The 26,615-nt window shown below is 37.4% G+C and overlaps 2 long non-coding RNA genes across 2 annotated transcripts; one reads left to right on the top strand and one right to left on the bottom strand.

The window, feature by feature from the left end:
* Positions 1 to 7,244: 7,244 nt before the first annotated feature.
* On the bottom strand, positions 7,245 to 9,607 carry LOC139120959 (uncharacterized). Its single transcript, XR_011549189.1, has 2 exons — positions 8,727 to 9,607; positions 7,245 to 7,961 (listed from the first exon to the last, which is right to left on the bottom strand). It is a non-coding gene; the product is annotated as an uncharacterized lncRNA (long non-coding RNA).
* Positions 9,608 to 11,274: 1,667 nt separating this feature from the next.
* Positions 11,275 to 13,221, top strand: LOC139120878 (uncharacterized). The gene is made up of 3 exons (XR_011549179.1): positions 11,275 to 11,407; positions 12,161 to 12,374; positions 12,519 to 13,221. It is a non-coding gene; the product is annotated as an uncharacterized lncRNA (long non-coding RNA).
* Positions 13,222 to 26,615: the final 13,394 nt, after the last annotated feature.

Here is a 26,615-nt window from a genome sequence, read left to right as displayed (position 1 = left end):
TATGTTATTAATGATATTGTTGATTTGGAAATTTTGCAGTTGCCATGGTTACTGCAGCATAATTCTCTTTTAATTAACCCCAAACTCAAAAACAGTATTCTTTGGACCCATGACAAATGTCACACACGTTTCAGTTGGTATTATCAACATGTAAGAGTATAAAAACATGCAATTATTGTCTTTTGTTTTTATTGTTTTATTGCCAAGAACTCATTACCATGGAAACAGGTGACTTTTGCAAAAAAATGGTACCACACCGAAGAACTTATCACAGTCTCTAGACTGTCCAAATTTCAAGTGATTTGCTTAGGTCAATGCAGAGATATTTGAATTTTTATGTAGAAATTTCTTCATAATAGGTGCTAATTGGGGTCATTTCAAATAATACATTACAATAGGATCCTATGGTGCTCTCTTTTCAAATCAATCGATCAAATTTAGGAAACATTTTTTCTTCTAATTTCCATAATTCTAGTCCGATTTTGACAAACAAAAAGATTTCTGCTTGTTACAGTACTACCTATCTGGATGTAACTGTTTTAGAGGCTGTATCACACTAGATAATTTTGGCTGAAAATCCCTAATGAAACAGTGACGAAGACAAACAAGGCTTTCCTGGTTAATCATCTTCAATCCACCTTTCCAGATGCAGTTGTGGATCACAATCTCAAAAGAAAGTGTGCTGTTCTGGTCGATGCCATGGCCTTAATACAGACGCAAAGAAATAAAGTGAAGGCTACTTTTGGACAATTTGCAGCCGGCATATTTTACCAGTTGAGAGCAATTTCGTCAAAGTATGGCGCCACATGAATAGACATCGACATTGATTAGTACATCAAACCATCCATAAAGAATGGAGGAAGAAAGCGTCGAGCAAATACAGGTACCTTTAATGAGATTCGCATCACATGTCCATCCCTGAACATGCCAAGGCAATTAAAAAAGTATCTTGCCTCTGGTAAATAAAGAATCTCTCCTACTCTTTCTGTTTGAATCATGGAAAGAATATGAATCAGAATGCCTGCAGGGTATCACCATGTATGTTACCAAGGGTGAGTTATGCTACAGATTGTGTTCAGCAAATGGTGTCATGGATGTAACTGAAGTACCAGAATTGCAATGTGACCATGAAGAGGCTGACACAAGACTATTACTTGACTCTGAACATGCATCATACATTGGGGAGGTAGACAACATTGTCATTCGCAGTCCTGATACAGATGTCTTCATGTTAGCTGTGAGTTGTGCTCATCAATTATAGAGCCAGCTGATTCTACATCAAACCTAAAAGTATGGTCAGATAATACAATCAACAGAATAACAGATGCATTGGGAGACAGGCTCTTGTTGGACTTCTTGTGTTCTCAGGTTGTGACAGTGTACGTGCTTTCATAGGCAAGGGCAAGAAGAAGATGGCAAATATGTTGCTGGCTGATGATACCTATACAACTATATGCTAAGAACTAGGGGCAGCATGGACACTTTCTGATGAACTGTTCACACAAATAGAATAATTTATGTGTGATGTAAATGAAGCAAGATGCAATTGCTTTTGTCTTGGCCTTCATAGTGATGGTGCCCTCCCTCCTAACAGAGATAGTCTGAAATTGCATACACAGCGTGCAAATTACCAAACAGCAATCTATAGGAGATGTTTGCAGGCCAAAATGGATGCACCAAGCCCACATGGACATGGATGGATCATAGAAGACTCAGAGTTATCAATCCAGTGGATGACACTTCCATCTGCACCAGATTCTGTTATCAACTTTGTGAGCTGTAAATGCAAGAAGTCTGGATGCTCGTCAAGATGTTCTTGTAGAGAGGAGGACCTGCTATGCACAGAGTTATGTCAATGTGTTTCATGTTCAAACTTAGAGAACGATGAGGAAAGTGGACTAGGAGATGACAGCGCTTCAGACATTGACAGTGACAGTGAATGAACTGACAGATTGCCTTTGAAAGATGAAACCACAATCAGTATTAATTTTATCATCTTTTATGATCTTCAATTAATGTAAACTAGTAAAAATGTATGGTCATTATCCAGCAAGTGAAGGGGAAATAACTCTGTATAAGAAAAAATTAATGAAAATTTCATATATTTTGCACAGTAAAGAACTTATTTTTAATTTTGTATACCGGGACGGGTATGGGAAATCCTTCAATGAGCATCACAACAGAATGCATTGGCATGACCATCTTAACTTTAACTAATTGTGAAAGAAAATCAATTTTTGGTCAAAAATACATGTACATAATTTCATAATACATGTACATAATACATAATTTCCTGAAAAGAAAATCACCTGCTAACAACTTTGAATAGACCATTCAAAAATATCTTTCAATTACATTGCACTCAATGCATTGGCACATGTATCTTAATTTTGGGGTAAAAACCAAGAAATAAATAGTTTTATAAAATGTGTCATCTAGATTTACATTGCCAATGAGTAGATTTGATATTGCAGCAATGCACTTGTGCTGATATCTACAATTTGGGGAAAAAACACTGAAATTTCAAGTTTTTGTTAAAAAATTAGTCTGTTTGTCAATATTTCACATTTCTCAAAATTATTTGTTGGTATCTAGAAAACAATATTCAGAAAAAGTTTCATTATGTATCAAGTATGAAACACTTGCATGGATCTCCCTCTTTTCAGTGAAAATATGTGAAAAATCATATTTTTGGTCAAAAATCTCACTTGTTACCAAATATTTTTGGGAAAAATTTCTCTTTTCTCTAAACACACATTATTAACAAATATTTGAAGCTCACGCCAAGTATTTCAAAGACCATAAACAACTGAATGCTATTTCTAGAGCCTTTTTCAAGGTTTCGGCCCACAGACTATTATGGCAAATAATAAATAGTAAGTAGGTACAAAGGATGTCGGTGCCCCCGTGCCCAGTTTTATTTCATGGGAACTGCCCATTTCACTGCAGTAGGAGGTTTATCTTGAGTACTGAAGTACTTCTGGATACTTGATGATGGTTGGATTGGTTTTCTACATGTAGCTGTTGTTCCAGCTGGTTTAGTAGTCTCTGAAGAATGTTTGCTAGTCCTGGTACCTGCCCTGTTCACTGTCAGGTAAAGGTGATTGTTTTCCTAGTGTCTGACTTATTAGGGCAATAACTTCATTGTCTCTTTGTAACTGAGCTCCTCTCATCTCTATAGCTTCTTTCATTTTCTGTTCTTTCAGCAAATGTTCATCTTTGGTGTTTCTTTGCCGAGAATTTTCTGTTACGAATACTGGAAGATAAGAAGGAATACTGGAATAAAAAAAGGAATGCTGGAATAAAAGAAGCAGAGACTAGAAAAGGAATAATTGAGACATTTCATGATGCAGTTTATCAGAAACCTTTAAGGCAGTCTTAACTTTCTTGGTTTAAATTTGTTGTTTGATATGACTGTAATAGTGTAGCGTGTCTGCTAATAACGGAAATGAAATTAAAAGTTATGGCTTTTTATGCCATATTTGTCATTCTATAGTTAAATAAAATTAGTTGAATGAGTTTAACACACGTTTGACCCATGTTTGCATATTAACAGACATCTGTCAAAAGCAATAGAGCATTTCAGAGAAACTGCTACACAGAATTCCATTGACTGTTCAAGTGGTGAAACTTTGATAAAAAGGTGTGTTTCATTGAATTTGCATTTGTCAGTGTCACCAGCTATTATGTTTTTGTTATTTTCTGTCCTTATGGCCTTCCATTTTATGTAAAGACTTCATATTTTCATATGAAAGTCACTTATTTAGATGCATACTTGGTCATGAACAGCTTAAAAATCAACATTTTGTAACAAATGTAAAACACATATTTTAATGTTGGCCTAACTCAATTACATTTAACATTCCTTGCTTGACTGAGTAAACATAATCAGCCAAAACACTGTAGCATCTTTTCTAAATACCTTTAAACTACTACTTTAGAATATTAGAGTTCATTGTAACAGCTGTTTTATATAACTGATCTGAGCCCCAAAGAATTAAATGTTTGATTATGTTTAATATAGAACAATATTTATTTATTTATTTATTTATTTATTTAATTATTCATTTTAGCTATACTGGCACCTACAGTTAAGGATGTTTGGTCTACAAAAGTCAAAGTACTGTCATTTCTTAATAAACGTCTCTACATTTTTACATGATTTTACTTAAAGTCCTCTAGTAAATAGATTGGAGCGAGTTTGCTGGCCTATCTGTGGCTGAGGCCTGTTAGCTGTATTCTTCTTGAGTTTGGAACTAAATGGCACTTTTGAATTTTTAGCTGATCATTCACCAACAACAAATTAGCTGGTTTATATGAGGTAGTTGCAACATTATTTCTGCGAAAGTGCAGGACCTACATGCATAAGACCTCCATCCTGTGATTCAGTAAGCATCCATTTTTTCAAACTTCATGCGCCTTGAAAACTGATTACCAATATGCTATTCCCTATGTCACTATGTTACCAATATGCTATTCCCTATGTCAGTAATACTTACTATTTTCTCTGGGAAGTATTTCGTCTTCAGCCTTACAGATATCGTCAAAAACTTGCACCAAAAATTTGATTATAGGGATGGCAAAACCATGGGTAACCAAGATCAAGTGATATTGAATGATATTCTGCTGATGCTGCTGCTAGTTGGTGTAGAGTTGTTCTGAATATTAAACAAAATGATATATTTTAAATATGTTCTATATAAAAAAATTAGCAAATATTAATAAACCACTCATATTTGAATGACTTGCATATATCTGTCATCATGCCAACAATAAGTGGCATTTTGGTATTCACTGTAGAAGCATGTATTTATTTAATATTTAGCCGTGTACACATACGTGATATTGGCATAAAAATGAAATACAAAACAAAAGAATTACAAGATGACATGCATAAGTATTATTGAAGTGACTAGCTGTCTACTATAATCCTTGAATCAAATAAAAATTTCCAAGCATTGCTGAAAAATGGATGGGAGCAGATGTTTTGCTGAATTACCTTTTGATTATGGAAAGGTACAGCAAAGATGAAAATAGAGTCTCTGAATTGTACCTGGTGGCATCAAGTTCACCGTGTAGCCTTGCAGAATTATCAGTCATCTGCCTGTGTTCTTCAGCTATGTGTCAACAGGCACCAACTTTACAAATACGGTAGTTCCTTTATATTGCTTTATACCATCATGTCTACATCGCCTGAAATAAAAGCAAATGATTTTATGAGTACCTGCAATTTATTTAAAAATGAAAAAAAAAGCATTTTTAAATTAATGATAATTGCAAGTGATAACTGATAAACCAGCAACGGGTAAACTGATAAACCTATAGGCTCACTGTTCATATAATCACTCAGAAATAAACAATGCCATATGTGTTTATGTAACTGTTCATACAATCACATCAGAAATAAACAGTGCCATATGTGTTTATGTAACTTCATATAATCACATCAGAAATAAACAATGCCGTAATTACTATGTGTTTATGTAACTTTTCATATACAGTCAAACCTGTCATAGTGGTCACCCTTAAAGAGCAGTCACCTCTCTATAATGGTCAATTTGTGGCAGTCCCATGGCATTTTACACGTTAAAGGCCCTCTACAGAACAGCCACCTCTCTTATGTGGTCAGTGGTCACGTGGAATTGCTCCATTTTGGTACAAAACCTGTATATAATGGTCAGCGTATCTGACTCTCAATGACCTCTGTCAAAAAAATGCTCAGACTGGAAAACACGAAATAAGTCTACTTTTACTGATTTTACATCTGCATTACAAGCTTTCAGAAACTAAATAGCTGTTCTATGTTTTTTAACAGATTTATGTTATTGAATTTTATAATTGCTTTCATCTTTCCCTAAATTCACCACTTAGTGCACCAACTACACCAAAAGTAATGCCACACCCACCCTCTATAGAAAGGCCACCTCCATATAGTGGTCACTTTTTCTTGGTCCATTGAGTGACCACTATACACAGGTTTGACTGTAATGACATCAGAAATGAACGGTGCCATAATGTGTTTAGTAACTGTTCATATAATCATGTCAGAAATACAAGTGCTGTATGTGTTTATGTAGGTCTATATAGCAGCTTTTGTAACAGTTACAACCTAATGGCAATGTAGCATAATTGTTTCAACAAAAAGGTGTTCATCTCATGAACTCATGCATAGATGTCATATCATATATGTCACAGATAAACAAACTGAGAAGTATCTTTCCATTGTTCTCTGAAATAAATGGTAAAGACACTTTAAATACAACTTCTTTGTGTACACTGTATACCACCCTTACCAAAAAACATACTGGAAAGTAGATGTAATGTATACTCAGACCCTGTGAAAGTATCATTTTGGAAAAATTTGTAGTAAATGCGTATACTTGAATCCTACTGCACATGCCTCAGGTAAGAAAAAATTTGAACGAAGCTGCCCCAAGAAGTAGTTTGTAGTGTCCGAGTACGCTCAGTCCCTACAATTGTGCTGCAAATCTTCATGAGAGTGTAAGGTTAGAATTGTCAACAGTTCCAAGGCTATGCGAAACCTACATAACTTTGCAATAGCCATGGTCTGTGCCAGAGTTCATCATTACAGAGTCTAAACTTAACTGTGCACTCTAAGCAGATAACTGCAGTCTGAGTCAGAAATTGCGAAGAAAATTTACAGCAGAGTCTAAGTCAGATATATGGATAGTATGGGTACGCTTCAAGTGTACACTCCGACTGGATGGCTAACTGACTTCTGAAATCAGGGAGTGAAATTGCCACAGATTGAGACAGCAACATCTATTTCACACATTGCTTGTGCCAACTTGTGGTATTCACATGTTCTTTAATGCTCAACCATTTCATCCAGGAGACTACATATAGAGCTGACACCACTTGCCTTCGCATGACTATGAAATAGCATGATGACAAAGTGTTCTAATTTTGTGTTCTTCTTACACAAGAACTGCACTTCAAAACTATATCATTGTTTGCAATCATGCATGATTTTTTTTACAGTGTTTCATCTAGAGAGGGGACAGGGGGATTCCCCTCAGCTGACATGTTGGCACCCCCAGTATTTTGTCAAGGGGGGACCTGCCCCCATGAAATGGCGCCAGTCACACCTTAGAGATACAGGTAAAACACATGCATGAACTCGTGAAATCCCCCCTAAATTTTCTGGTAAAGGGGGAACCCCCCCCTGTTGATGCCATCCTAGATGAAACACTGATATTAAATAAAACTGCATCTACAAAATATTTAATATACAGTAAATTCATCTTTATTTAATTTTAAATCAGGCACATTGCATGGTCCAAATCAGTCTTTTTCAAATGTATTAGGAACGTGACAAACAAAGTTACAATCTTTGCTGAGTGTAGCAACAGAAACCATTACCTCATAAAATTTGGCTTACAGGGATGGCCACAACTCCTTGTTTTTCTTTATGTAAAAGTTAAATATGTGGAATGGAACAGTGAAAAGACTGTCAGTCACAATTTTTTCTTTCATCTCTTCAATTGATTTATGACAGCAAGATGTTCTACCCTTTTGCAAACACACACATCTGAACAGAAAACTGGATTGGGACAATAAAGTATGCACTTTACCTTCATACTTGTTGTACACAATGAAAAAAATTTGTAAGTAACGTGGTCAAGCAGAAATAGCCTGTACTTAGGATATTACCCGTAAATTCAGTAGCATTCCGTACCTTTCTTGAGGGAGATCATTCACAACAATGTAAACAGGCCAAACACTGAATTTTTATGAACAGAAAAGTGCTACACCATCAAAGTTGATTTGAAAAGAGACATGTAGCTCCTGGTTTTTCTTTCATCATCAGTTTGGATGAAGAATCCATCTGCTTGAAGATGCTTCTTGTACAGCTTTTCGTCCAGGACATCAGCTTGTATGTGTTTGGTATGATTCTGTAGTGTCTTAAATATTGCAGACCACTATGTTTGCCTTCTCCTCTACAATAAAGAATATAAAGCAATAAATTATCTGTATACTGCATGTTCTGCAAAGCTTCATATTATTATAAATGCCCCCCAATAGTTGTATATATTTTAATCAAATTCAGTCCATTCACGCATTTAGAAACAAACTATGCTGTCCGAACATAAATAATTTAGGGCAAATAACACACGCATCTACAGTTCAATACCTTTAATATGCATGTACAATTGTGTAATTCAATAAGCTTTACAATAACACTATTAAACAAAATATGACTTCTCTTAAATTGTGTCCTTTGTTTAGTCTACTGCAAGGCAGATTTTCCTATTTCTACATTCTGTACATTGGCAAATAACAATGTCTAAATTGAAAATCTTCAATCATTGGTTGTGTAATTTTGAGCTACATACTGACAAAGCAACGTGGTTTTAAAGAAGCCTGTATGTCATGTAAAAACCAACCTATGGAATTATGTCGATCAATACTCTGTGCAGTAGATGGTTGATTTTTGCAATTGGCTCTATCAAATTCAGTCCATTCACGCATTTAGAAACAAACTATGCTGTCCGAACATAAATAATTTAGGGCAAATAACACACGCATCTAACAGTTCAATACATTTTTAATTTTTGCTGAGAAAACACAGTGTATGGAAAGTAGATGGGAAAGTATTAAAGTGAGGGGTGACTGAGCAATTGATTTAAAGAATTTAGGATGTGAATAGTTATTTTTAATCACGCAAAAGAATATGCAACATATCAAAATATTGGACTACTTACGTGAGAATCAATGGCGTTGAAAGCTGCTCCACTATCGGTAGTCACCATGCACCAGTACTTCCGCGTTCAGGTTCTGCATTTGCCTCTCCGACCACTTCACTCTCACAATTATCTAGTTCAGAGTTGTTGTCAATGTCAGTTTGCTGTTATACTATCATAAACTCGCAATAACTGGTTATCATTTCGTTATGTGGAATTTCGGTATGCACATCGCTGCAAATGCCGTTTCGAGGTGACGACGAAGGCGTATCACTGCACTGTGCCACGCGTACAACGCGTACGATCACCAGCTGTTTCTGAACCATATTGAAGCTTCGATATGAAGAGACACGTTGTCACCGATGGCTGCTTCTGAGCTTGCGAAACACTATGTCATCGTTGCTGTTCCATCGCCATCTTGTCATTCGTTGTAATCCTTTATGTGGGCTTTTCAAATGGCAAAGGTAAAACAGTGATCGTTTTTCTTGTAGTTGATCGACGATATCGTTCCTTGTTGTTTACTGCGTCCGCCATGTTTGTATGGTGAATGGTACCGTATGCAACACGCATTGCCGTTGGCTCTCACAAAGGTCAAGGGTCAGTGTCACTTCGTTCAACATCCAACTGTCATAATAGTTTTCGCTTGGGAACCAATTTGAGGGATAATTTTTGTTCATTTTTTAGTTTAAACTATAAAACAGGTGATTCACTTAGTTTGAAATTATCTAAAGACCTTATCACTGCATTACAAATCTAACCAATGACACGCAATGTTTTAATTCTGGCGGTACTGCGCACGCGCAAATTGTCCCGGCGGGTAGATTTGGAGACTGGATTTCAATCAACAGCAGCTGAGAGCAGTGTAACCGTATCGTCCGCAAAAACTCATTCTAGCGAACTATAAATCGTTCACCACAATTCAGGTATGTAAGGGTAGCTCAAACCCCTAACTGGGACCGCCAACTGGGACTCCCAGTTGGCTTAAAATGCACTCTGGGACCGGTCCCAGTTCACTTCTGGGACCGGTCCCAGAAGCGAACTGGGACTGGTCCCAGTTGGCCTCTGGGACCGGTCCCAGTTGGCTTCCAGGACCAGTCCCAGTTGGCTTCAAAATTAACTCTAGGACCGCGGCCGCGGTCCTAGTTGGCCTCCAGGATCAGTTCCAGTACACTTCAGGGACACATCCAATTTGTGAACTGGGACCACTATGAAAAAACCCAGTTACTGGTACTTAATACTAACAATCTGTTAATGTTTTCATCTTTTTACTCTGCCATAATCGTAGGTATACGCGACATTTAATAGATCCCAACTATTAAAGGCCAAAGTAATTTAATTCTTTGTTTTGTCTGTGTGCACATACTAGGGTTTTTTCTACTGCCAATGGTTTGAATAGGATTTTACTGAGTAGCTTTCCTGTTTACTAAATTTCACATCTTGTAGTATAACTTATGATGATCACGATGAAAGGAAGTTTCTGATGATTTTTGCATAGACACTTATGTTGTTACATGGAAATAATCAAGAAAATATAAGGTGTGTTTTGATTTTCTTGTATGTGTTTTAGTACTGCCTTCCCGCTCATGTTTTGAAACATTTGAGTGGGTGCGCTAAACAAAGAATTTGATTACTTTGGCCTTACTGCGATGTACTCATTCTTAGCACTAGTAAGTCCTGTGCTATGGTGTGTGTTGAAATCTTACTGCACGGATCACGTTGATAGAGAGACTGTGTACTGAAGCAGATGAAAAAGGAGATGAAAATAACTGTGCAAGACTAGCAATTAACTCATCAAGGCTTTCATTACATTAAAAACAGCAAACAAAACATTTAATGTGAACCCGCTGTGTTTTAATAGAATTGCAATTCACTTGGCAGTATATGACTGATATCTTAATTTAGACCTACATAGTAATATTTCTGAACAGATAGACACAAATAGGAGAGGGGCAACCATTAGAGCATGCATGTACTGTTACAGCAGAATCATTTCATTGTTATGCGAGGAAAAAATAGACATCAATGAGGTGATAACAGTCCCATTACATTTTAAGACAAAGGGTTTTGAATACATATACAAGTCAACAACATGCACTGCTTCAAAACTTCATTGACAGCTAGTACCGGTATATGCTGTCTCAGTGTTTTCTATTTCAGTCTGTATGTCTGTCATAGCTCTATGGAGCTACGAGTCCCAGAATTGAAATGAGACCTGACTGTCCTTGAATGAAACTGGGAGATGTTAGCTTTCCCACACAAAAAACATAATTTTCACAACAGTACAGAGAATATGAATAAAACAAGTGCATACAATTGCTACAAAAGGCATATAGTGGGATGGAAACTTCTTTCCCATTAATATTATGATTTCGTCATTACAGCATGGAGGTACCTTACCTCCATGGTACAGTTCATTAGATACAAGTGTGTTTCCCAGCAATCATAATGGTCCCAGTTCACTTCTGGGACCATGCATTCCTAGAGGCCAACTGGGACCGGTCCCAGTTCGCTTCTGGGACCGGTCCCAGAAGTGAACTGGGACCGGTCCCAGAAGTGAACTGGGACCGGTCCCAGAGTGCATTTTAAGCCAACTGGGAGTCCCAGTTGGCGGTCCCAGTTGGGGGTTTGAGCTACTCTTACATACCTCCAAACAATGGGAAAATCAAGAGGCAAGAAAGTATCTACTCACTTTGGTGACCATGGTAAGTATTCAATATGAAGTTTTATGGTTTCAGTCGTGCAATATTTCGAGTCATCGTTATTCATCGTATGCACTGGTAGGCATATATATGCATTTGACCTTGGTTCATGGATACACAAAACCGGCCAAAACCCGACAATCTTTGTATCTTAACTATGATCAGACCTAATTCCCATACATTTTTGAAAGACATTGAGGTATAATATCCGCACTGAACCATGATTATAAGTTTAGAAAATTTGTATCATTGTCTCCACAATGTAAGGAAGGGTTACGTAATAACAGACCATTCAAATCCCACGGTATCAGTGATTGTCCGTTAATTCCGAGCTAGCCCATATCACGTGCATCTTCAACCAATCATTTGTGACAATTCCGGTGGATTGCATGGCCACAGCATGACAGACCCAGAAAACATGTTATCAATGGACCATGCAGCTCCATCATCATATTTTCGTTAAATCAACTTGTATTAATAAATGTGAAATTTATGAAAGAGTACACTGCAAATACTGAAATTGCTTTTAAAGACAGAACTTATTTTTCTATTTGGTAGCAAACATTTTACCTGCCTGTGCCATTCTGAGCAGTACAGGTTTACTGATGAAGTTCTTCATAGTGAATGTGTTTTTATATTTTTTAGAAACTGCATTTTTGTTAAAGTTGTCAAGTCCTTTTATTACACAAATATTGTAATAAACAAGGTCACATACTAATTTTATTTTTATTGCATTCAATATTTCTTACAATGAAGATGCTGGCAGTTATACCTGGTTCAAGAGTATTTACTTATGAACAGCAGATGAACAATGCAAGGAATAAAGGAATACACTGAAAGAGTCTGGGACCAAGGCAGCACTCTTCCTGCTGCAATGCTTCTACAAAACAAAGGATCTGGTTGGAAAAAAACTTGAAGGGTGCTAACTGTCGTGAAAGCATTGATCCTAATACTGTTTCTGCAATTATTGGTAAGTTTCATATATTCCTTTCTCTTTCCCTACAAGCACCTCACATAGTGCAATGAGTGTAACTTTATGTGAAATTAACATATTTTGTATTTTTGCTCACATGAAGTCCATGCTGACTATTGTTATCTAACTATTGATCAACAGATACTGATGGAAGCAGAAGTGACGATGGAGATGGCAGTATCCATGGCAATACATTTCCTGAGCATTCTGGTGTACAAATGGATACTGATATTGACTGATATAACTAACAGTGAGTGAAGCATTCCATGAATCTGTCAAACTTGTTTCAACGCAACAGAGACTTCATACTCAGAGAACATTTCATCATTACATTTTTCACAATGCAAGTACAGTGAAACCTAATCCTTCGAAGAAACCATCTCAAACTGAGCAATCATTTTTACTGGACTGCTGTTTTCACATTTCACTATTTTACAGAAAAGATATGTACATTTACCTTATAATGAAGTGTGACATCACTCAGGACAGTACATTAAGCAATTTTACTATTTGTCAACATGCTGAACAATGCAAGTTTGGATATTTTGTAAAACCTTTTCACTTCCGACAGTACTTTGATAATGTTGTCAAAATACAGTACTCATGCCGATAAAACAAACTTCTGAGAAACTGTATTTTACCTCTTTGTTTCAAACTGCTGAATTGAACACAAGAATTTTATTTCTTGCTCCAGCTTCAACAGTGTCATACTGATTTTTTCACACCATTTTGTACATTCAAGTTTTTTGGTGAAATTGTCATTTATAATGATATTTTTAACTCTGCTGTTTGAAATATTAATGCTTATTTGAAGATTTTTTTTATTACACAAGTGCCGATAAGTGCTAAATTAATGGCAAATATTTAAATGTATTGGTTTATAAGTTAGTCTGTCACTTACAATATCCTAAATTGCTCATCACAAATTTTCTAAAAATACAAGAGTTAGAATTTTTGGACACAAATATTTGAACGCACACAACAACAGTAATGGTAACGTCATCTTTCAAAATATGCATTGTTGTTGTTTATATCTTTCACACTGTTATTAAAGTATGATCACTGTTGTTATTAAGCAATATGATTGTTCAGTGTGTGCTTTGAATAAGAGACAGGAAAATGAGGTGAGTGTTGCTGTTGACAATCAACATCAAGAGACTAAGGTAACTTATCAATACTGCATGAATGAAAACCCCTATCGATCACACCCCCCCACCCCCCCCCCCCACCCCCCATCCCCGCAGTCGATTTGATAATGGATGACTAGCATATACATTATGTGTACTTGTTTATGCTCGACGAAATCAAGTACGCCCTGTGTACACTTTTTTACCCCTCCACAACAAGTACACTCCATGTATACTTTTTTCACGGAGGTTCCCTAAGATTAAGTACGCTCTACATATACAAAAGCGTTCCAATATTGGATAGCTTTAAGTAGCATCACATTGGATTCTGTGTACTATATAGGTACACTCTATGTGTAAAACATGTATCTTTTTTCTTTACTGATTCTGTACAAAGATAATACATAGTTTTGAGAAATATGTACACTTCACGGGCTACATAAAGAAGGCAAAATGTAGGGTGAATTTTGGTAAGGGCCAGTCTCTTTCAAGAAGTCATGTTTGGGGCCTTAAATTTCCTAGATGAAGTAGTCCCAAGAGTGAGATGGCAGTCTAGAAGAGACTCAGTTTGACCACATCTCCTTTTGATTTCTTGAGCTGTTATTGTATTCCTTGCAATTTTAATCAACTGTTGCCAGTTTATTACCCTGAGGGGCCATTGGTTACCAGAAATACATTGTTATGGCGTACTGCTTGCCGGGGTGCTCGTTTGACTGTTGACAACGGTAGTTGTGGTAGAGATCGTTGATCTTCTATTTATCAATGGCGATGGAGATGCTGATGACGACGAATCAAATGGGTCGTACTGATCGTGAAGAACTTCTGCTAAAACTTCTGGCTCTGTGTGGATGAAATCTGGCCATCTTGTTGGCGTTGTGGCGAGCAAGAAGTTGACGTCGTTGCAGGCGCCCGGTGCATCGCATTCGTGTACTGACCGCCACTGAGTACTTCTGTTGGAAATAAAGACGTGGTGTAAAAGTCAAAGGTCGGGAGAGACTATTTATACATGGTGTGAGAAGGTTGCAGAAATCATTCTTACGAGCAGTAAAAGAAACATTATACGAACAATGTCACCTTATGATTGTGTTTCAAGTACAATGACCGTATTTTCAACATATTGGAAACGTCTCTACCCTGCGGCCCTGTGTAGTTCATGTAAGCACCATTACATTGCCAGTACGAAATGAATCATGGGTTTGACATTTCAACATGGCGGCTGACAGCGTCAGGAAATATGCTACGAAAATATGTCATTATTGTAAGGCAAGCCTTTCAAAGTCTGGCTACTATGAACATAAAAAGCATATGGGAGCTTGCGTCAAGTTGAGCAATTTGTTATTACCTGAAAGAACTTCACCAACCTTTGCAGAGCTCGCCGACCAACATACATGTACCAGCGATGACGACAGCGAAGATCGTGGTCAAGGCCAAGGTGATAGCGTCGATTTGCTCAAAATCTCAAAATTTTCGGTGCCAGAGGGGGCACCCCCTCCTGTACTTGTCTCCCTTGCAGTGTTCTAACAGTTTTGACGCAGTAAACATAAAATTGAAAACACCTCCCAAAATTTTCGATGCAAGATGGGGACACGATCCATCCATACTCTCCACGTTGTGGTGGCGTAACAGTTTCACTTAGTAAAAAACAAATTGAAGACACTTTTCTGATTGCATCAGACTGCACCATTGCACATCATCAATTTCTCAAAACTTACAAGTTCTGGTTACACACTGATTAGAGAACTGATTAATGAAACATGTTTTTCTCAACAGTCTCTGCATAGTGAGTACTCCCACCATTCTTGCCGAGACATGAGTATTGTATATTTTTTGTAGATGTTGAACGAATAAAAAAGGATATTGTCGTACACTATTCATCCTCCTCCTCGTTTCCACCGTCCCTGGGAATGTGGACATCACATACCTACCAAAATTGTCCTTTGTGATGTTTGGATGGAACTTGATGAACCTATTGTATGCATCTGCTACGCTCAACACCCCATATTTCATTGGCACCATAAGCTATGAACAATATGTTGAAAGCAAACTCCATACAATATAACAATATTCAATAATATTGAAAACATCCAATGTATATTTTTTTCATATTGCCATGCCTTGATCATGATAACACTTTTTGATCAAATAAGCTTAATATTGAAGTTCACTTCATCAATCTTCCACTTCCTACATCTCAAAGCTGTTTAGATGGTCTGAATATTAGGCAAGTTAGTTAAATTTATAATTGATTCTAAATAAACAGAAATAAAATATTACCATCTTGTACAAATATCTTTAATAAGTGCTGGCGGAATGGCTTTGGCACTTCCTTGCCCTTTTGATGGTTTTCTGTGTTCCTTATAACATTTCTTTGGACACTTTCACACCAAACATACACTGCAATAACTCCAGCGTTAACAACATGGTCAAAAGAGCACACCTTTGTGACTCCTCTTTCCTCCACATAAAATACCCACGGTGCATGTGTCAGCCAAAGGTCATATAGCTCATCTTCTGCACGTAGAAGATTAGCAGCTGTCTTTAGGTATTCATCTTGCTTGGATAAGTTGTAATTGTCTGGGAGATGCCCCTGAATTCGCCAATATCCCACCTGATTTTTTTTTGGACGCAACATAACTAAAGTTGCAGAAGCTCCTTGTTCACGGAACTGTGTTATTTTGCAAATCTTTTTTTTACCCTTTAAAGTAAGGATATATGGGGTATTCTATTCTATTCTTGTCACTAACTTACGACAACCTTAGTGACTCCTGGCCCATCCGGTACTTTAACTGAAAACGGTAAATTTTTCGAACAGGCATTTACTGAATGATCTTCTCGATATTTGAATATTGCTTGTTCCAATTTCGGCTCTGCCAGGCATGAAGGTAACTTTGTCATGTCTGACTGGACTGCGCGCCTTCATAACAGACTTGAACACATCATGTTTTTCTGGCAAAAAACATACCACATCCTGGTAACTTTCCCTCTCGGTCTGCAAGACACCGTTAAAGTATTTGTGATTCCTCGCCAATGTTTTCAGCGGGCTCACTTGTACAATATACCCACACTTGTTGCTGTCACCAGAACTCGCCATTGTGATCTATTGAATAAGATGCTGCGCAACAAAATTTGTTCACAACGAGGCTGCAGCCACCAGAATTAAATAATGTTTAATTGAAAATTTACTGTCACGAACATATTACTATGATCTGTTGCTCCCCATATGCAATCATCACAATAAACACAAATTAGTTGTCTTCAAGCTTCATAATCAAGCTCTAATAAAACACACGGTCTGTGTGTTTCTCATCGTCACCTACACCCGTGCAACAAGCATTTCTCCCTTTGGCCACGCCACACAACAAAGAAAACCCCTTGTTGACTCCAATCGTGGTCTATATTGTGTGGATCACATCCCTGCATATTAATGGCAAGTTCTTATCCACAAGGCTTAGGGGAGAACTATATTATGACATTATTATATGTAAGCCCGCAGTATGCCAGGTTTATTTATAATGCTTGGGCTTCTTCAGGGTGTATATACACGTACCTGTCATTGTCTCCAATGACTCCCAGGCATTGTGGAGCTCCACACTCTTGTGTTTTAGCCAGGGAGGTCAATGTTCGTATGTATCCATTTGTCCACCTTGTATCACTATCAGAATCATCGGATAACTGATCAGGAACTGGGTCAATTGACGTGTAGTTGTAGGTGTTGAGGTTCTACTGACTTGGTATCTGTGAGTATTTAAAAGTTAACCATGTTGTTATTGTATACAGTTATTTTTAGCAAAATCAAGTTTGTAGAAGGTACTGCTACAAATTTCCGCAGTAAGGTGAAATCAATTCAGATGTTAAAGTGACTAAAGTATATATATTATCACAGATGTGGATGATATGATGAGAATTGGAAAACGATATTAACAAATTATGCATCAACGGTTACTGTAAAATGGTGACCCTTCCAATACGTTAGTGATAGTGCTTTTAAAAAAAGTGAGTCTTTAAAACACGCTTAAACAGTCAACAGAGCTCTGGCAGGGGCGTATATCTCAATCAGATCAACATCTACAAAAGATATAAAAAAGAAATGTGTATTATTTAAGCAAAAGGCAATTGTAGCACCTGGGCATTTCCACACTAAATGGTACATGACCCCAAAATTCCAAAATCATTTCCAAACTTTAAGTTCTTGCAAACAGATCTGTGGTCTAGGAACCAAACCACTTTTTTGGTACAAATTTTGATTTCACCAAAAAATAAAATATAAAATAATGTACACCATCATCTTTGGCATCTATTGACCTAATGTAATCGCCATCCACACAAGGTCCTTTTATAATACTGTGGAAATAGAACACAAGGGCAAGGGCAATGAATGATGGCTGAGGCGACACTAGACTAGGATCAAAGTTGATCACACAGAGACCTTTCTTGCTCCTTGCAGTCTACTTCAACCCTATCAAGAGTTATACCTTGAGAACGATGGGCCGTCATGGTAATTTCCAATTTAAGGTGGAACTGCTTTCTGGTTGCTGCTGTGACCGAATATGCTTCTGTTCACAGTAGATGTAAAATGCATGCCTTGACAGTGTGGCTGATCGTCTGTTGTATGGGAAGTTCACTGTCACTATGTCTTGTCTTCACCTAATGTGACAACTTTACCTTGCAGACCATTGAAAAATCTAGATTTGAAATCAAAATTACCGGTGCACCCACCTTCAGATGTCATCGCTAGCGCTGATAACATATGCAGTAATCGGAAGAAACTGAATTGTGTGAATTTCTATTTTTAATTTGCTATTCATTATAAATTCTAAACTTTGTGACAATGTAATAAGAAATAATATAAAGGACAATGTAATAAGAAATAATATAAAGTAAGGAAACTCATAGGTTAGTATTTTAATGAAATAATACAAATACAAGTTAATGGAAATAAGAAGTTAGAGCAAAATAACAGCAAAATGTCTATAGTAATAACTTTGTAAATTTGCAATAAATGAGCCGAACGATGATTTGACTAAAGGGGCAAAATTCTCATCAACTGATGTTGCTGCTGCCTGGTTCAGGAACAGATACTTCAGGCCTAGAGGAAGTAAGTGAACTTTTGTCCACAGCAGCATCCCGGCTTGTTAACCTATAACCTGAAAAACCCTGAAGTGACATGACTCTCAATGCTAAAATTTACCAAATGGGTGACTGTAATCTGTCATCTGCCTTCTTGCTAGGCTGAGGGTCTGATTTTATACGCAGTCATCTTTATATGACATCTGTGTAAGGAGTGTAAGAATTGACAACATGAGGTCAGTGCATGATACAAGTCAATTATTGTCGTCATCATCACTTTCTGAATCAGAAACATACTCTTGTCTTTGCATATCTTCTTTACAGTATCTGCACATCATTTGTACTAGAATCTCTGTTTACCAGTGTCCCATTATCCTCTATAAGAGTACAGTCTCACTTGTCCAGAAAACAGCAGTTAACCATGTCATCCTGTTTCTTCACAAATTTGTCATCATCTATCAATTTATCGCTTTCTGTAAATGTGTGTACAGTATCGGAATCTTCGTCACCAATTGTCTTGAAAACAGCAGTAACAGTGTCATCCCGTTTCTTCCTGAATTCTTAAACTTCTATTGCTTTCAGTAAATGTTTCTTTTTCTGTTTCATCAGTCTGAATCACCAACAATTGTGAGGAAAACAGCTGTAACAGGACAACCCGCTTTCTTCCTAAATGTGTCGCCATCTATTACAGTATTGCCTTGAGTAAATCAATCTCTCCCTCTGATACTTACTGTACAGTAGCAAAGTCACAAATTGTCTGAAAACAGCAAAATAGGGTCATCCTGTTTCTTCCTAAATATATCCCCATCTATATCACACTTTTGTTTTTATTTAATTTCTGTTTCTCTTGTATCATCTGGAAAATGACTGTTCGTCTGCCTCTGTCTCTTCTTTGCCATGCATTCTTCACCTTCCATATTAAGCCTTTGTTTTCTTTTAACATTTTTTACTTAGTTTCCTAAGGCAGTTCATAGATACCATAATCATATTCCAATCCTCCATGTATATATATCGACAGGCAAAAATTGCCATGTATAGCCTTCTGTTATGTTACATTTTCTTATTACACATTTGGGTTTTTTAGCTCCTCAGTTTTATATACTGAGAAGCTATTAGAATTGAAAACCAGTATTGTGGCGTCAACGTTTACTTCCTTCTGTCAAGACTTGGCCAATTAACTTCCATCTGTATGTCCATGTGTTATGTGATAAAATGGTGGGGGCCAATTAACTGGCTGTCAACTCTAATGTGTTTTTGGTACATAGGGATAATTATGGGAGCAAAGTTTTTCGACAAAATGTCACATGACCAGCCACCTGTGTTAATTATGCACATACCTAATTCTGGGCTTAATAATAGAGCTAGAGGTCTGATTTTTGGTATGTAGGGAAAACTATGGGATACAATTTTTTTTTACACTGAAATATCATGTGACCTTGATGACCTTTGACCCAAAATATACATAAGTCCATAAATCAGTGACCAAAAGGGCTACACCCTTCATATTTGGTATGATTGGAGACCTAATGGCACCACAACCTGTACCTCATTAATTATGCACATATCTAATTTTGGGCAAGCCAATAGAGCTGGAGGTCTGATTTTTGGTAGATAGGGATAACTATGGGATACAATTTTTGACACTTCACGTGACCCGAGTGACCTTTGATCTCAAATATACATATTTCTCAATAACTCAGTAGCCACAAAGGCTACACAAAACTCACATCTTAAAAGGACATTGTCATCAGAACTGCGTCTGTGCTAGTTTCTTGTTTTCAAACAATGTATTTCGTGCAAGATATCTAGATGCATTTCATCATCATAGCTGCAACATAGATATTTTATGATGTAGGTTATGACAGACATGTTTTAACTTTCATCAATCACCAGGGTCCCTCGGATAAAGTGTAGTAACATTGGTTGTATAGGTCCGGTACGACTTTTGAGCACAGTTCAAATGACCCAGTCCCTTTAAAAAATCGCCATAATGTAGTATCAATGGGCTTATTTACACTAATATAGACATCACAAAAACCTATACATGGTGATTTTTTCCAACCTATGGTACAATCCCCTCTTTACTTCATAACCATCTTGGCTTAACAATTGATACTGTTTCTTGACAATTGCTTCATTAATGATAAAAATCCATGAGGTAATTGTAACATATGTGGGTGCTAATCTTCTGCACACACATGAGCCTCTGTGCTTTTCAAATTCTATTCTCGCATTCAGCCAATCACCAGGGTCCCTCAGATAAAGTGTTTACACTGATTGTCTGGGTCATATACGACTTTTGAGCACAGTTCCAATGACAGAATCCCTTTACGAAATAGCCATAATGTAGTATATATAAACATTACAAAATCTATACATGGTGATTTTTTCCAAACTATGGTACAATCCCCTCTTTACTTCACAACCATCTTGGCTTAACAACTGATACTGTTTTTTGACAATTGCTTCATTAATGATAAAAATCCATGAGGTAATTGTAAAGTATTTGGGTGCTAATCGACTGTGCTCATGAGCCTCTTAAGCATTTTGTGCTTTTCGATTACTATTCTTGCATTCAGCCATTGATGTTTTTATGGCATTGCTGTGAGAATACAAACCAGTGTCATGATATGGACACGAAGGAGACGTGTGGATTTGTGTGTGAATGAAACCTGTCTTCAATAATAAATCTTCTTGTGTCTCCGAGTGATGGGATGTTGATGAGTTTGGAGCTCACCTGACTGCATGAAAATGGTGTTGCCGACCTTGTATTCCAGTGCCGTATGGGTACCTGTAAACTTCAAGTTGTTGAAAATCTTGATGGCATGAGATGTGTTTGACAAAAGTTGGGAGGGTATTCACGATACCAGCGAAAATATTGTCGAGAAATGTTGAGATAAGTTCAGTGGGGCAGGAGCATGCAGAGACAATAATGGGGCAGCCAGGATACCGGTTTTATGGATTTTAGGTAATAAGGAAAAGCAAGACTTAAGCGTGGATTTTGGATGATCAATGATTTTGCATTGCCGGGCCGGGCAGAAGGTTATCATGAACTAGGTCACTGATAGTACGTTTCACGATATTATTGTGTTTATTTGTGATGTCGGTGTCAAGATATTTATAGAAGGAAGTGTCAGAAAGCTGCCTTTGTGCCAGCAATGTACAAATCTTTACGCCATACTACCACAGCCCCTCCCTTATCAGCAAGCTATAAAACTATGTTATCGTTGTGAGATAAATTGTACAGAGCCTTCAGCTTTAGAGATATTGCGTGTTTTTTGATTTACTGGTGTTGTATAGATCAAGCGATTAATTCTGTGTTGACCGATGTTGATGTATAGAGATCTAGTGTGGGGTTACGTCCTGAAAGGGGAGTCCAAAAAGACTCATATTTGATGTTGGTAAAGTAATTGGGTTGAATCCATTATGGGAACCATTAGCTGCTGAATCATCATGAAAAAAATTCTTACAAGTAAACGGCAAAAGAAAGAATGCACATTGTGACGTGATGTGAATTCATCAGTTGAGTTACAGAGAGGAATGAATTTCAACAGTTTAGAATAAAACACAACGTTCGGGATCAGAAAGTGGCAGGGGTCAGGTGGAATGCTAATAACAGGTGTGACTGGTGACCTGGATGAAATTCTGACACTTTGTAATATAAATGCAACAATGTGATACAATTCATCATATTTGAAAGGACAATTCTGTGTACTGTAAACATGTTAATATATTACCATTTCCTATTTCTGATACTTCATAGATATAAATGCAGCTTGGTGATAAAACTCATTACTTGATATGATAATTCGCTGTATTGAAAAAAATCGAACACATTTACTGTTTCTGGTGTGCAGCTGAGGTTTGAAATTGTTATTCAATGGTTTTGGTTAATGTTCATAATTTGGATGAATGGCTCTTTAGGTGTTCTCACGAGAATGCCAGTTGTCACCACTCCCAAGATCCTGCAATCCATCAACACCTGAAATTGCTGATACTGTGGTTGATGACCTCGTCTGTTAGCCATTTTCCCATTTATCTAATCGTCTCAAAACGGACGAACTACGAGCAGACCTACGAGCTCGTACGAGCGAAGTACGAATGACGTAATGTGCCGTACTTTCAAAGTACGAGTGACGTAATGCAGGTTCCAAAATCGACAAAGTGAGATCGACAAAGTGAGCGTCAAGCTGAGCGTGGAAAAACAAAAACAGCGTCGAACTGAGCGTTGAAAAAAAAGACAAAATAGGATTCGAAATGAACGTAGAAACATGCCAAACAGAATGTCAAAGTGGGGTTCTGAGTACGGGTGCTAAAATATAGCAAATATGCGAAATAAACACGTAATGACTTGACTGATTTCAGCTTGAATATAGCAAGTACGGGAACGAGTTCAAAACGTCTTTCACGTGGGTAGGCCCTACTACTGACTTTGCAGCACTATATTTATAACACTGTTGACAAAATCTAAACAACAATAAATTGTGGGTTCATCGTAATTTGTATTGCATGCATTAGTGAATTTTCAAAAATGACATTCATAATTGCATATATTTCAACTTGGGTAGCAAGAAACCGACGACTCTGAGTGACTGGCATTGGCGTTCGTTCGTGTGCAAACATCGCGTGCAAGTTACAGACGATGGGCGGTACGGATACGGTGGGAGTAGGCAATAATAGCGATAAACAAAACGGCCAGTTTAGCCTACCCACGATATTGTAATACATACGTCATCAACCCTCTGATGTGATTTTCCTCTAATTAACGCCAAATAAATAAATATATTTGTAAAAATACATTATTACGTCGACGCCGACTTCATTGACGTCAACAAATCGACGTCAGCATTTATACTACGACTGATGCCTGGAACTTATCTACCGAACTGAGTGTAGCTAGGTAAGTTTGGAATGTGATGAGTTGGTTTTGAGTGATGTTTTTTTGTTGTTCAGGAGAGCGAACGAACGAATTGAATATAGAAGTATCGAGCATCGATATCTTGAATGGCTTCTGCAAGTTCCGCGATGACAAACATGAATATTGACCCCACAGTGACCTGACTATACCATTATTCAATAGGCGGGGCCGTATTCTCAACAATACACACCAATAATAGTGGTTCCGATAATGTACTTTTTCAAAACTTGAAGTTGAATGCGTGGTCAGAAAATGTTAAGTCTTTAAAATCATTGTTGAGTAGAGGCCATTTTCAAATAGACTGTACAATATGAGGTACACACGGGTGCCACGAAAACACCCGCCAACTCATAAAATCCTTCATATTATTCATTGTACACTGTGATTAACATAATGTGGTGATCAGATTATTTCGAAATCATAAGCTGACTCGCGAGCCACGCAGGTTTTATGTATGTAAAATCATTGCACTTTCGAATTCGAGAAAGTAAAAAAGATTTACAACGGCGGTAGGTTTAAGTGCATTAGAACCAATCGAGGTCGACCGGCGGTCAACAAAATGAGCCAAAACTTATTGTCTCCAGCGGTCTGTCGCCAATCTCATAAACCAAGCCGACGTCAGATATTCTATAGGTGTCAATTATTTGACTGATTTGCTCTTGTTTTGACTGTTTGAGTTTTCTATACCCGGGTGTTTCGACGGGTTATCACAAAGCAAACGGTAACACCCTTACTATTGTTTTGCGCAGAGTGACACACCAAAACTTGCTGTTTGAAAAGTTTTGACACCTCGTTAACTGATCATTATTACGATGAGCTCTGTAATGAGAGTGTTACTTTTGTTTTCACAGCCTTACGTACAGGTATTTCGAACATGTATTGTTCGGAAGAGAAACCGTTTCAACCGTCCGATTTCTTTTGGCTTTGACATAGGCCTAAACGTAAATATACGTCAGAATCGGGCGCTATTTATTGCTTTTGGTCATACTAAATTCTGAAGAGAAACTTTCGATCGTCGGATTTCATTTGATTTTCATTAATACGATATTCGGAAGATAAAGTGTTTTGACTGTCAGATTCATTCTCGTTAATGTATCTCAGTATCAGGCCTTATTTTATTGCTTTCGGTCGTACTAAATTCAGCCTGAGAAGAGAAACTCTTTCGATGACTTCAGATTGTCATGTTCGGACATTGCAACCTCTTCTTTAGTTCTTCTTTAACAGCTTAATGTTACAATCGACGTCTGCAAAAAAGTCTACCATCGTGGCGTATAATAAGTCAGAGTGTCGCGTCGTCTCCAGTCTTGACCCGTACGTACAGACTCGTCCGAAAGTCAAAGCCTAAAGTATTCCTCCGCACTGCACTGAACCCGCTCTCACGACCAAAAAAATAATCATACGAAGTTCACACCCGCTCCTACTTCCGAGTTTCGAATATACACAGAAAATGTGTCTAAGCGTTCGTTTGTCGTAAAACCCTTTCACATAAACAAAAATCTTTCATCCATGGAATACAACATAGTCCTAGGCGTATTCATAAAAATTAGGTCAAAAGGCATGTGTGACTTACGTCACTCGTAATATGAAAGTACGAGGCCGTACTTCTGCTCGTACAATGTCAGTTTCGAGACAATTACATACCTCATTTTCCAGGTGTAGGGAAATTTGATCCAGAAAACAAAGCTAAGGTGAAATTTTTCATTGTGGACCAATTTTTGCAACTTTTCTATGTAAGACATACAAGAACTGATGAGAAATTTGGAACCAGGATAATTCCGGATGTTGTAATCACCCCCCACAGTGGAAGGCATTTCACTATCTGTAACTTAGTAACTAACTTAAGTGCTGTTTACATTAGAATGATAACACTCATCCATTGTAATTAAAAATTCCCCAAGATTGTAAATACATTTCCTGTCATCTGGCGTTATGTTATACCAAGGGATGGAACATTTGATTTTCAGGAGGGGTAGGGTCTAGAAGATTGATGAGGTAGCATTACTTTTTTACCAGATCCCTTGTACATTTTTTTACCCATTCTCACATTTTCTTTTTATCAAACCTCTGTCTATTTTTTGTTGTTGACATTTGCTTATGTATTTAGGATCTGCTTGTCCCATTGCTATAGAAGTTGATATGAATGTTCGTAAAGATGACCTCCAGTACCTAAGTTGGAGACCTTATTTGCTTTTGTCATTCTGACTTGTTTTTCCTGGTTGAAATATTTCTCGAATGGACCAGTTCAAACCGAATGTAAGGACACTGTCCTTGACGGTATTTTTAAATTAAGCATTTGAAAAATACAATTAATTAATATTCATATTCTGCATTTTCCATTAATTTTTCTTCATTGTAAAGTTTACTTTTGATGATTTTCCTCACTTCTCCTGTATCAGTCTTCTACCGTGTTTTAACGTAATCTAAAAAAGAAATACACAGACATATTTTTAAATACATATCAATCAAAGTATAAATAAAGGGATGTTTGACATAATCAGGATCAACGATATGGAAGTAGGAATCAGAACAGTGAAGATGCAACATGTCAACTCGTACCCGACGTTTCATGATCACCGCAATGCAGCATGGCGAGTTATCAGAACACGGACGCCATAATTTGAATGACCTGTCGACGTGTGACGTCATGGCCTTGGTTTGCTAGCATAGCACACAGGCACCACCATAGTTGAAATGATATTGCATAGTCAATAGTAGAAAGGGAAGGCAAGACATGCTCGCCCCTCTGGGAAAGTTGTTTGCCGTGATAAAACAGTCAAAGTCTTTAAAAGTGACCAAATAAATGACATCGATTGATGGCTTCAGTCCCCCGACATTTAATGAACGACTTTGCTACCTGAAAAACGGGAATTAATAACACATCTGGACCTAAAAATATCTTGGCTCTTCATCTGGACACTTGCTACCTACACCGGTCATTTTGAAATAACGTTTCATACAATCTCACTTGACCCCGTGACCTTTGAACACTTGACTTTGAGCAATCCTCCGACGTCCGCAATGTTATGGCGCGGACACCAAGTTTTACAAAGTTTGCGCTCTGACTTCACTAAAAAATTCGCGCAGAAGCATTGAGACAAACGTGCGAGGATCGACCCATTTTTTAAA

Source organism: Ptychodera flava, chromosome 1 (assembly GCF_041260155.1).
Source record: "Ptychodera flava strain L36383 chromosome 1, AS_Pfla_20210202, whole genome shotgun sequence".
Lineage (NCBI taxonomy): Eukaryota > Metazoa > Hemichordata > Enteropneusta > Ptychoderidae > Ptychodera > Ptychodera flava.
This window is presented reverse-complemented; position numbering and strand designations above follow the sequence as displayed.